Source organism: Condylura cristata, unplaced genomic scaffold, assembly GCF_000260355.1.
Source record: "Condylura cristata isolate star-nosed mole 26May11 unplaced genomic scaffold, ConCri1.0 scaffold00042, whole genome shotgun sequence".
Lineage (NCBI taxonomy): Eukaryota > Metazoa > Chordata > Mammalia > Eulipotyphla > Talpidae > Condylura > Condylura cristata.
In genome coordinates, this window is record NW_004567143.1 from 1,420,077 (window position 1) to 1,432,935 (window position 12,859).

A 12,859-nucleotide genomic window follows, 5' to 3' on the forward strand; every position below is an offset into this window, starting at 1 on the left:
AATCCCCTGTCAATCCCTAGAGTTGATCTGGAGGTCTGCCACACCATGTGGTCACCTCCGGGGCAGGCGGGAATCGAACTCATGTGGAATTGGCTTAAGCTTCTTTTGCAGTGCATTAACCCGCTGTGCCACCAGGGAGGGCCAGGTATGTAGCAATTTTTAAGTAGGGGATTTAGTTAGGCGACTTTGCCTGGGTGGCTGCAAGACAAGAGTTTCCTGAATCCCCTGTCAATCCCTAGAGTTGATCTGGAGGCCTTAGTTGTGTTCAGTGTGAATGCAGCCCAGAGAATCTCAGTAACACTCTCCACGTCACAACACGTTTTCCCAAGGCTGTGGCCTTGGAGCGACTTCTGGGGAGACAGCATCAGCCTCAGTTCCAGGCCTGGGAAGCCCCAGTTACCCCGTCTGGCTCTCGGAATAAGTTTGTATGGCCTGGTGATGGTCATTACCGACATGAAGTAAGCCAAGTTCAGTGTACTGGGCGTGGTAACTTCCACGCAAGGCGCTCACCTTGCAGAGTAACGGGCAGGCTTGAGTGATAACCGGGGTCTGGCCTCATCCACACAGACTGAAACATTTGAAGAAAGTTTTGAACCTTTTAGCTTCTTTCTTAATATTATAGCTTGATTTTTCTCCTAGTCTTTAGTGGCATGTTAAAAGTAGAGTACTTTCACTCACTGCTCTAGTCATTCATAATTTAGTTTGTAATTTACGATCGCCAGAAAGACACCTACAGACAAAATTGCATTCTCTTCAATGTGAATTTTCAAAAGCAATGTTAGCAACCTTCGCGTAATACCAACACCAGTCTCAGGGGAAAAAAAAAAAAAAAAGAGAGAGAAAAGAAAAAAATAAAACCCAGCAGAATACCGTTACAAAAATGAGATTGTGATAACTCTTGGATAGTTAGAATGAAGATAAATGCACCTTACACATGCTTATACAATTTTCCCAAAGACTAAAAAATTTACAAATGACATTTCACTAGCTTTTGGGTGATGGGAATTAGATGAGACAATAATTAGGATTTTTCTATGTAATTCAGAATAGAACAAAATAACTAATAATTTTTACTCTCTTCGGTGGGGTGGGAGGAGATCAAACTGAACATTTTAGGAACAGAAATGGTAATACTGAGATTGTAGTTTTGGTTTTTGATTCCCTCTCAAAATGATTATTGCTAAATGTTTAACATTTCTTAAATTGGTGAGTAAAAATTATGCTCTATTACTAAAAGCAATATCCCTATTCAAATAAGGAATCCATCAGCTTTTTGAACATTCTTGGACATTTTGATTATATAAATAAATATATATAGGTCTTTATATATATATATAGAGGTCTTGAACTATATAGGTCTTTATATATATGTATATATATATATATATATATATATATATGTGACTATATATATTACATATAGTCACATTCTTCTCTTGAACTATGTGTGTGTGCATAATGTCACTTTACTTTCCTTGTTCCCATCAGTATCACCTCTAGGCCACACGCTCATTGTTTCCCGGAATAGCAGCTCTGAGTGACAGTTTTAAGCGATTGTCCTCTGGTTGGTGCTTGAATATTTGGTTCCTCTTCCAGGTGTTCTTTAATTAGCATCTGGTCAGTGGTATAATGTCCCTAGAAAGCTGGGTCAACAACACCTCATTTCCAGTACATTGCACTAATGTAGAATTTCATCCTAGAACAAGCACAAATTAATCCTTAATTTGCTCCTGCGTGCTGCTGTAAGAGTGGTGTTTCTTCTCCTATATTTACTCCATGAAATTGATTGCCCAGCCATCCCTGGTGGCACAGCCAGTTAAAAGCACAACAGTACGAAGCTAGCCACAGACATTTCACGAGTTCAATCCCCAGCCAGGGAGTGACTCACTGGGCGCAGCAGACCTCTCCTCCACTGCTCCTCTCAGCAGTGTACTTTGTTGATCAGACTATTCTGCATCCCACTCTGTCTCTGGTGAGTCCTCTCACAGCTCCTGCACCTTTGTCTTGCACCCCAGTTCTGTATGCAAAAATAAATAAATCTTTAAAAAAAAAAAGAATTTGATTGCCCAAGGTCAGAAGGAGATAGAAAGGATCATGAAGGCACCTGCCTGAGTTGTTAAAAGATAGTTGTTGACATGGACACACTACAGGGAAACTGGGTGGAAACTGCCAGGGTGTGTCCCTGAGACAGTGAATGAGGCTGAGAGATGGTTATGCTGGGCCCCAAGAAGGCAGCAGGGCTGTTATTTCTAGGGCTTCTGGAAGTTCAGAAAGGTATTATGGGTAGTGTGTAGTATTCACAAGGAATAGTGGGCGGTCTTGCCTTGACAAGTGTTAAGGATCTTTCCTTCTCCCAGGTGAATAAGACCATTGCTTCTGGGCACTGTACCTTTTGCTCAGAAATAAAATCACGATCACTTGGAAAGTATAGGGGACAAAAACATTGTCTCCTTTAACGTGCATGTTGGAACCCTTCCAATTTTTATCACTTGAGCCCCTGCTTTCCACCACTCACGTGAGATTTGACAACAGCGTGCTCTGGTGCTTAGAGGAAGTTTAAGATGCATCAGTAGCTGTCACTTGAGTTCCGCTGGGAGTGATGGCAAGAGAATTAACGCTAGCTGTAACGCAAAGACTGCCCCCGGGTCTGCATCTAGTCGATTCAGAGTTTCAACTGGCTTCTTACTGTTTTAAATGTTCAGTGGACACTAAACTTGAGTCACATGTGGTTATGAACAGCCCTAAGGGACAGGTTAGCAGTCGCCTCCTCCCAAAACATACACTTGTATGACTAGAGGAAGTGAGAAATGGGCACACCAAGAATCTCCTGATTAAGTAGGATCCTAAGAGATATTTCATTTTATTTTGGATTGTAAGCATCATGTAGATCAACAAGGAAACAATATCTTGAAGTCACTTTGGATGACTAATGGTAATAATGGAAGAAATTAAACACATGCACACACCTTTTCCTCCTGTGTTTATGGAGTGTTCTGTCATTTATAGAAGTAAAGCAACAGGCGATCGCACATTTTAACAGTGTGGTATATACTCTTGACAGTCTTCCAAACTTTTCCAAAACTTCCCCTCATACATATTTTTTTTTTCCTTTATGAAGGTGTCAGGCAGCTGTTACACAATTGCAAACATTTTAGTGATCCCTAAACATATTTTACATGAAGAAAATGTTTTTCCTTGAGGAGAAATATTACAATTAAAATCAATTTTATTCCTGCATTCTCCCTGGACTTATAATATTTTAGTTGTCTTCTTTTTTATTAAAAAAAAGCTGAATTTTTATCAGCTAAAAAAATTGGAGCAGAGAAATATTTTACACACTATTTGAATTGCTAATTGGGTGTGGGACTTATTTTAGAGTTGTAGTTTTTGAAGCCCTGGAAATAACAGCTGTGGCTGGGCACGCAAGCCTCATACTTCTAGGCGAAACATGGAGAGTGTAAAATAACCGTCTCTAATGTGGAACTCTCGATCCAGGCTCTGCTTCTCTCCTCTGAGAACAAGCGACACACTGAGTTAGTACAAAGCTCTTTCTCTCCTACTTCCTTTCTCCCCTGCTTATCTCTCTCCTCTCACTTCCTCCCCTCTTACTTTCTCCTCTCTCACTTTCTCCTTCCTCCTTTCTCTTCTCTCACTTTCTCCTCTCTCACTTTCTCTTCCCTTCCTCCCTTTTCAATCTAGGGCGATTTTGAGGAAGGGGCAGTTGGGTATTCTTATTTTCCTCAACCTTGACTCCATAGAAAATAACTGTAAAAACAGAGTGATTTTACTGGATAGGTATAAAGGTTATATTCATTCAGTGTGTTTTAAACACTGGTTGACAGTATTATTTACTACTTACAAGGGGGTCTATAGAAATTATCAACAGCTTATTATTCCTCACACTTCAGTGTACTCTTGACTTCACACTGCCAATATTCCTCTCTGAAGAGTGCTTTTACATTTTTGTTTTTTTTAATTTACAGCTTTGTATAATGAGGGTTAATAGCCAGACACTTCTAATGCTTTCTGTGTATACACAAATCAGGCAATAGTGGGACAAACAGACTGTAAAAGACAGAGGCTTGGTTTTTTTCTCCAGGTGTGATCACAAGAAGCTTCTAAACTTTGGTTTAATTTTACCTTATCTGCAAAATGGGAAGAATGATAACTACAATACCGAAGCTATTCTTGAGACTAAGTAAGATGGTGTACATGAAAGCCCTTTGAAAGTCATTCTTGTGTATCTGATTTACACAGTTTAAATTTCACCTGCTCCACATTCACAATTCAATGATTGTATATTCACAGAGCTTTACAAACATCACACAATTTTATTTTTTGCAAGTTAAATGATGGCTGTGGTGGTCCCAATTCTGAGCTGCCAGCCCACACTCCTAATCCTTGCTGCTTCAATGAAACAGAAATGGAGGCGCAGCGGAAAAGTCCTACGTCAATTGACCTGAAGAAATGGAAATGACCTGAGTGGTCTGACGAACAGCACAGCCCTTTAAAAGCAGAGCTTTCTGTTTGGCTGTTAAAGAAGAACTTAGAGTCATTCACAGCAGATTTGACAGGGGAGAGGCTTTCCCTCATTGAGACGGAGTGGAATCTCGGGGAAAAAATCAGAGAGAGGATCTAGGAGCAGACGGTTTTTCCCAGCCAGTGGCTAGAAGAAATCAGGGGCTTCAGCTCCTGGAATAAGAAGTCTGAGTATCTGGGAAAGGGACAAAGTACTGTCTGCCCACAGGAGCCAAGGGCAGTGAAGGAAGGGGTCAAGGTAGCGACTCATCCAGGGTGTTAAATCCAGTGGCCACCAGGGGGCGCCAGCACAGAGGGGGGGGCAGTGGGCAGCCTAGGGTGTCAGGATGACCCCATCCCAGGTAAGGCTGCAGTGTGAATCACGCTCCGGGCACTTTGGTTGAGGATCTGGGTGCACACTGTCCCTGAGCAAGGTTTTTGGTGTGTGTGTGTGTTTTAATATTTATTTATTTGTCCTTACAAAAACTGGGTACAAGACAGAGGTGCCGGGGTGAGAGTATTCACCAGAGACAAAGTGGGGGAAAAAACGGGCTGATCTACTGGAACGCACTGCTGAGGGGAGCAGTGGGGAGACAGGAGAGTTCCGGAGCGCTATGTGGGTCAGCTCCCTGGCTGGGGATGGAACTCGTGTCGCAGTGGCTGGAGATAGCTTGATAGTGCTGAAACGTAACCCCTTGTGCCACCAGGGAGGGCCATTTTAAGCGGTAAGCTTAATGCAGAGTCTACGTAGGTTGATTCTCAGCGAGCACTCTTGCAACTTGTATTATCATGTAATGTGACTTCAATTAAAAAGTGAAAAACAAGAAACAGTTTATTTAAAATACAATTCTTAATTTCACATGAAAGTAATTATTTCTCCAGTCGAATAGCATTTTATTAGACAGATCACCAAAATAATTTTAAAAAGCCACAAATATAAAAAAAATCATTCTTCAGAGAGATGAATATTAACAATGAGAAGTCTTGAGAACATTGAGGTCTGGGGAATGATGGGTGTTGACAGTTTCTATGACAGGCTTATTAATTTTTCATATAAAAAGTATTATTTAAATAAGCCATGCTCTAGGGTTGGAAGGAATTACTTTCTTCTTCCACTTTCAATTCCTTCCTGTGAAGTGTTCATGTTACCTGTTTTACAGGTAGGGAGGGTCCGTGAAAGTCCTTCGTGAACATTTGGCCATAAGGAAATGTATGTTGGCTGTAAGTGTCTTGTGCTTCCCAGACCACAGGCCAGGATGATTCAGTCTTGTTGGTAGTGAGTGTTTGTAGCTTCAGCGTTTACATCCTTGCTGAGGCTCCTCGTTCCATTTCTTTCAAAGTTGCAGGCTCCCGGGTTCCTGGGAGAGTCCAGAATCTGCGATGTGCTTGCAACTTTGCGGTGACTTGATTCTAGTCCAACACTCCCAGAGTTCTGCCTTTGTCTTCTCTCCCCATCCTCTGTTTAGCCTTGAATCAACGTCCCTTCACCCCAGAGCATGGAGGACAGAGACAGCTGGAAGGATCCCTCTGTTGTTCTGGTCTTCTCACTGGAGAAGGCCAAGGTTTCCTTCTAAATACCTGATCTTGTCTCAGAGGTAGACAGAGGTATTTTACTTACTATTAAAATGACCCCATTTAATTTGCATGCATATTTTAGCAGAATAGCTAAACAAATCACAGATTATATAATGAACAACCTGAATTACATGGTGTTCTAAAGATGATCATCCTGGATTCTTCAGCAAGTGGAGAGCATTTGAAAGACATAGCCACAGGCCAACTTGTACCTAGAGATATAAACAACCCCGTATAGTCTCATGATTTGCAATAATAAACTTAGTGAAAATTGGAAACTATTTAAATCAATGTCCAGATGGATAATTACATGTTAGGGTCCTGATGGATGGAAAAATTTAAAGTAATGAAATGAGAGGTACTTATGAGGACTTGAAGAGTTCTCTGAAGAGTAACAACTGCAAAGGATAGGTTGCTCCATTTTCTGGGGACCCCCTCTCCTCCATGGCTCCCCAAAGTGCTCATGCAATTCTTGCTAAGACTTTGGGGTTCTTGAATTCCACACTTGAACCCTGAACTTTGTGTTTCCCTTACTTATCTCTGAAGACTTTTTCCCAGTTACTCAAATCTTTCTCTGGTACTTCATTCAGGTCTTTGTGTAGTAGCCAAAGTGTTTCAGCACCTAACTCTTCAAAGCAACTGATTCTTTGTGATTTTTGGGCAATAATCATACTTCCTGATAGCATGTTGCAAAGGCATTTCTTTGGCACTTCAAAGCTTCGACAATATGGGTTGTTTAACTAACTAAGTGAATGCCCACATTATTAAAGCATTTATTGGAAAAATAAAAATCTTTTTTTGCATATAAAGATACATGTACTAGTAGCACAAACTTGCATATGAGACTACAAATTGAATTTTTCACATTGGAGACTGAGGGTAATATAAGGAAGAGGTCACTCTCTTAAATATTGTTTAATTAATTAAACAAAACTGATGGCTGGTGGGGTGGCGTGGGGTGCTGAGTCTCTACTGTACATTTTGTCCATATGCACAGTTTAGGGGTATGCGATATTTTGGAATGAAAATGATAGAACAAATAAAACAATTGAAGAGTATCAAAGATGGGTTATTGGGAAATGCTGACATAGCTTTTTCCTCTTCTTGCTTCAAATTAACCTTTTTATTGCCTTGTTGATAAAAGAGTCCATTTAGCTTTATGTGAGAGAGAATTCTAATGAAGATATGGAAATAAAAGACAGGAAAGTACTGACATAAAATTAAAATGTTGACCTTAAAGCATTAGTAAAGTAAATTTTCTGGCAGGAGCATTTTCTGGTTTAAAGTTGAAGTTACTACCTATATAGAGAAGTAAAATAGAGAAAAAAAAATTGAAAAGTTACACATCTTCTTCCCAAAATGAAAAGGGCTGTGTTTAACATTCTGTTGATGAATTAAATATGGGAGACAGACTAAGTTAATGACACTTTAATCATGACAACAGGAAAGTGGAACTTCAGGAAAGTGGAACTTTGTGGTTATATGTTTATTTGTTGCTCAGATTTCATTTAGAAATCTATATGAAAATCATTTTCAGAATAGGATAAATCAGCCTTCCCCCAGATTAAACTTCTGCGTTTGTTGTGAGCTACATCACAATCTAAAAAGAAAGGAAAACACTAGGCCAACATCTCTGTGGAATTGGAGGCTGAAGCCAAGCTCATGTTCATTTTGGCTGGAGGAGTGATGAGAGACAGGGAACCGGCACAAGCAGGTAGGCTTGGCTGTGATACTGAGACATGCAGGTTTCCTTGCGACAGATCCAATTGTTCAGTCATGGAATGTTCTAGAGAGGAGAGAAGGAACTGCATGTCAGGCACTTTCCACCTGCTCATGTGCTTTGTTGGGTGTGAACATGACTGCTGCTTCCTTCTCCAGTTCCTTGAGTGTATTACCTGGTCCAGCCTGACAGTCAGTGGAGGTGGGAACACCTGCCCATAAGAATCAGCCTGGACTCTGCACTTGGCTATGGCCTGCTGGATGGAAGCACTGTGAACGCCATGTCTCCAGAGCTAGGGGCTGATGGAAGTGGGGACAGAGAGGCCACTGTGCGTCAATGGACCAGGACTTGTTTGAGCAAGAAGAGGAGGCTGGGGGTGTGGACCAGACAGACTAACGGGCACAAAGGAGCTGTGATATGAGATTCAGCGTTCACAGAGACTTGAAATGCCACAATGGCCTTCATGAAGACCGAATGCAGGGCTGTGCCTCTGTTTCAGGGAGGGGACTATTGTTTAGATTCATCCGCTTGTTAAAATAAGGAGGTAAACAGATACTGCAGATCCTGTTGAAGCCAAAGATCGTAAGTCAAACGTGAAGATTCCAAGGAGAATTTTTGAAAAATATCGGCTGCATCGCTGTTTCCAGAAGATGAGTGAAAGGCAGCCCCATCTCAGAGTGTCCCCCACCCAAGGGCCACCGTCGCCACTGCAGACCCTGTGCGCTCTCCCTCCTTGTTCTGGTCCTTCTCTTTTCCCACCCCCAATCCCCATTCCATGAGAATTTTTCAGTGAGGACTTGGAAGAGGCCAGGGTTCCATTCCAACCATTCAAACGTCCAACTCGAGGCTGTTCTCTGAGCGGTTTGGAAGAACATGTCATTCACACTTCATTTCTAATCTATTAAGTTCAGGAAAACATTTTTTTTCTTTCTGATTGAATGGATTATTCTTTTTGCAGGGTCTAGAAAATTCTTGTCTTCTGGGGTCTACAGATCCCTCTAGCACTATTTCTGGGATTTCTTGGGGAACAGCCATGATTACCTGTAGGGAGATTCCCGCCGAAAGCTGAGCGGGGTGTTGACCTTTGTCCTTGGCTGGCTGCCCATGGTCTGCGTTGGATGCATTTTTCTCCATCGATTCAACAATAATATTATTTAATATGGCTAGAATCATAGGTTTCAGAAATAGTTAGGAGCAAGTTGAGTATTTTGAGTCTTCCCAAAATAGAGGAACTGAGTACAAAGGTTTGGGACTCCTGTACCACCTGGGTGTGTGACAAAGTGCAAATGTCCTTCCTTGGTGACCTTTGGGGTGGAGTGATATGTCACTCACAGGTGACTGAAATTTAAATAAATTACTTTATTTTGAAAGATTTATTTATTTATGCACACAAGAACTGGGTTGTAAGCCAGAGGTGTGTGTGTGGGGGGGTGAGATAATTCATCAGAGACGGAGTGGGGAGCAGAAAAGGTGGATCTACTGAAATCCACTCTGAGGGGAACAGAGGGGAGGCTTAAGAGGTCTGCTGTACCATGTGGGTCATTCCCTGGCAGGGACTGAACACAGGCTGCCGTGGTCGCAGGTAGCTTCACAGTGTGGGCACCTAAACCCTTGTACCAGGGAGGCCCTAAATGAATGATTTTATATAGTGGCAGGTATATATGCTTGATAGGAGGTGACTCTATACACTAAACAGCTCTTCCCACAAGTTTTTGATGCCTCCAACTTTTTTTTTGTTTTTGTTTAAAGATTTTCTGGGCCCTCCCTGGTGGCACAGCGGGTTAAAGCACAGCACTAGGAAACTAAAGCCGCTTCAGCATGAAACAGAGTAGGGAGTAGAACAGGCAGATCTACAAAGCACACTGCTGAGGGGAGCAGTGGCTGAGACAGGAGAGGTCTGCCATGCCATGTGGGTCACCTCCGGGGCTGGGATCGAACTCGCACTGAAGTGACCACGGCTTGGCTTAGCTTTGCAGGGCACTGCTCCAACCCACTGTGGCACCAGGAATGGGCAGCCTCCAACTAATCTTGACCAGTTTTAATCCTTTGCATCATCTTACATTTCATAGAAGTTATTGAATGACAAGGTGGAGAACAATCTTAGGGTCAACTGGCTCATCTTATACTTTACTAGATTTCTTATTTTAGAACACTTCTGCTAAGTTCATCTGTTCTCTGAATACTTCTCATGACTGCGAACTCACTATCTTGAAGTGGATCACTTCACTATTGGCCAAACAGCCTTCTGTTCTACTGACTAGAATTCCATTGTATTTTTAGTGTGAATTATAGTGTAGCTTCTTGCAAACAGCAGTGCCTTAGATTTAATTATCTGATTTAATCTTATGTTTATATTTAAAGTGAGTACTTCCAATTGACAGCTGAAACTAATATGTTCTTCACCATAATAAAGAGAAAGAAAAAGAAGTAGTAATTTATATTTTAGTTTCTAATTCTATATCACTAACATTAAATTTTGTTAGTGCCTGTAACAGGGTGCTACAATGCTAAGAGCAATTCTAGTTTGCAAATGTCTTGCAGCATTTGAGAAATTCTCAGATCAACACCATCACCACTACCAACAATAACACCCGTCTTCTGAACCATGACCACAAAATAAAGCTTTCTAGGGCCTTGTCTTACTACCTGAGAAGGTCAGAACAGATGGCCTGATGCTTCCTATCCCATTAGTATAGTGGGAAGATAAAGTGAAAATCCTTTTCCCCAGATGTCAAATGAAATTAGTCAAAGCCACTTGAAGGAATGTCTCTTTATACTTCACTAAATTTTTTGGATTTGCTTTACCTATTCTCTATGGAAATAGGAGGTATGATTTTCTCCTGGAAGAGGAAAATGCTGGCAGTTCTGGACTGAGTTCAGGCTATTAATGATCGCCACCGGGGGTGTGAAGGGAAGGGATCTAACCTCAGTAAGTAAACAGCACTTTCACTCATCAACAGGAAGGGTTCTCAATCCCAGAGACTGCTCACAGGTAAGTGATCTTAGTAAAACCTGAAACACAGCAGCACTGTAACTGCAAAAATGTCACAACTTCTTTGGGTGTTTTATCAAAAAAGTCTTTCATCTGATTATGGAGTTAAAGAAATACAGCATACATGGATTTTTTGGGGGACACACTGAATGCTGAAACCATTATTAAGTCATCCCAAGTATGCAGAGGAATACAAAGAAAAGTAAGCAAATACTAACTTTTAGACTGGATATAGTTGATAACAAATAGTCATATCTATCTATTCTCCAATGCCAGCTTTTTGTGGTTTATCCCAAACCACAAGCATTTTAATTATTATAGTATTAGAAGGTAGGGGGAGAAGACACATATCATATTCGTAATTATTTTTCCTGTTGCACAAAGAACTGCTTTTGAAAGGATCGATAAATGTCATTGATTAGAGCCCCCCAAGGTGTAAGTTAAGAAAAATGTATGCATATTGATGCTTTCTTCTCTTCCCAGCTCTCCCGCTAGTATTAAAAATCCATGGGGTCATGCAGTTGTCATCCATATTTCCTTTGATGAAATCAGGAGTGATGTCAGCCTTGACTATATCAGTGGGCTTTCAGGATCATGTAACTTCACCCCTGTTCAAGTACTCTGGTGTTGATAATGAACCTTGATATTATGAAACATGGTTTTGCTATTAAATGGTATTTATCTAAATGAATGTTGAACTTGAAGCAGTTAGACTTTTGGAATTTTATCCTTGGAAGTATCATTGCAAGCAAAACATTTTCAAATGGGATTTCCTCCTCTATATCCATGCCATGTTGCTATAACCAGATGAAATATTCAAATACCCAGGTATAGATATTAAAATAGGACATTCACATACTTGGGATGGACCCTTCTGAGATATCCATTCATTTCTCTTACCCACTGCATTTTCTAAATTGTATCTTAAAGCAATTTATTTGTATATTTATACATTTAAAAGTAATAGGTAGTCTATAAAAAATCAATATATTACACATTTAAAATATAAATGACTGAATTGTCATAGCAGTCTTAGAAAGTGTAATTTATTTTTTGTAGATGAGTTATTCTGTAGATGAGGATACTATGCTTTTTATCTTTATTGAAGTCAAAAAAGAAATAGGACGTGCTGTTTACATGCCTTTTATATGGAGAAACACTCTCCGCTTAATTACTATTTTTTAGATTTATTTATGTATGCATACAGAACTGGAGTACAGGCTGGAGGTGCAGGGGTGTTGAGAGGATTCGCCAGAGACAGAGTGGGGAGCAGAACAGGCAGATGGATGAAGTACACTGGTGAGGGGAGCAGCAGGCGGGTCAGGAGAGGTCTCCTGTGCCACGTGGGTCAGCTCTGGGGCGAGGATTGAGCTCACACTGATGCTGAAGCAGTGGTTTAGCTTCGCAGTGTAGCCCGCCAACCCACAGCACCACCAGGGCGGGTCCAAAAATCTCCACTTTAAATAAAGAACATGACATTATACAGGTTGCTTGGTTTTCTCAAAAACATGCAAATAAGCATATAAACATGTTTGGAAAATAAAGTAATAGAGTTAAGCTTTTTATTTTAATTTTTTATTGGTAAATTTTATTGAGGCCATGTTCATTTAGAACACTCTGCATGGTATGATTTAGAAGTCCAGTTCACGCCTCGTCAGATGCTGGTTACCAGACCACACCCTCCACCAAGTACCCATAATTCTCCACCACAGTTTATATTCCCCCTACCACATTAACCCCCCCCCTCCTTCTGGGAGTCTTTCTGTCTGATTTCTAAAGCTTGTTATTGTCTGTCCTTTTGTTTTGCTGCTTTAATATCTATACCTGGGTGAAATCACCCGGAATTGTCTTTCTCCTTCTGCCTTACTTCCTTCAGCATCAGCCCCTTAGAAAGCATTAACATGGGCTTACCTGGTGGCCTAGGGCTTAAGTCTCAGCACTATCCCCACTATGCCTGACTTCATCCCCTGGCAGAGAGTGACCCACAGGGCGCGGCAGACCTCTCCTGACCCGCCTGCTGCTCCCCTCAGCAGTGTGCTTCGTCGATCTGCCTG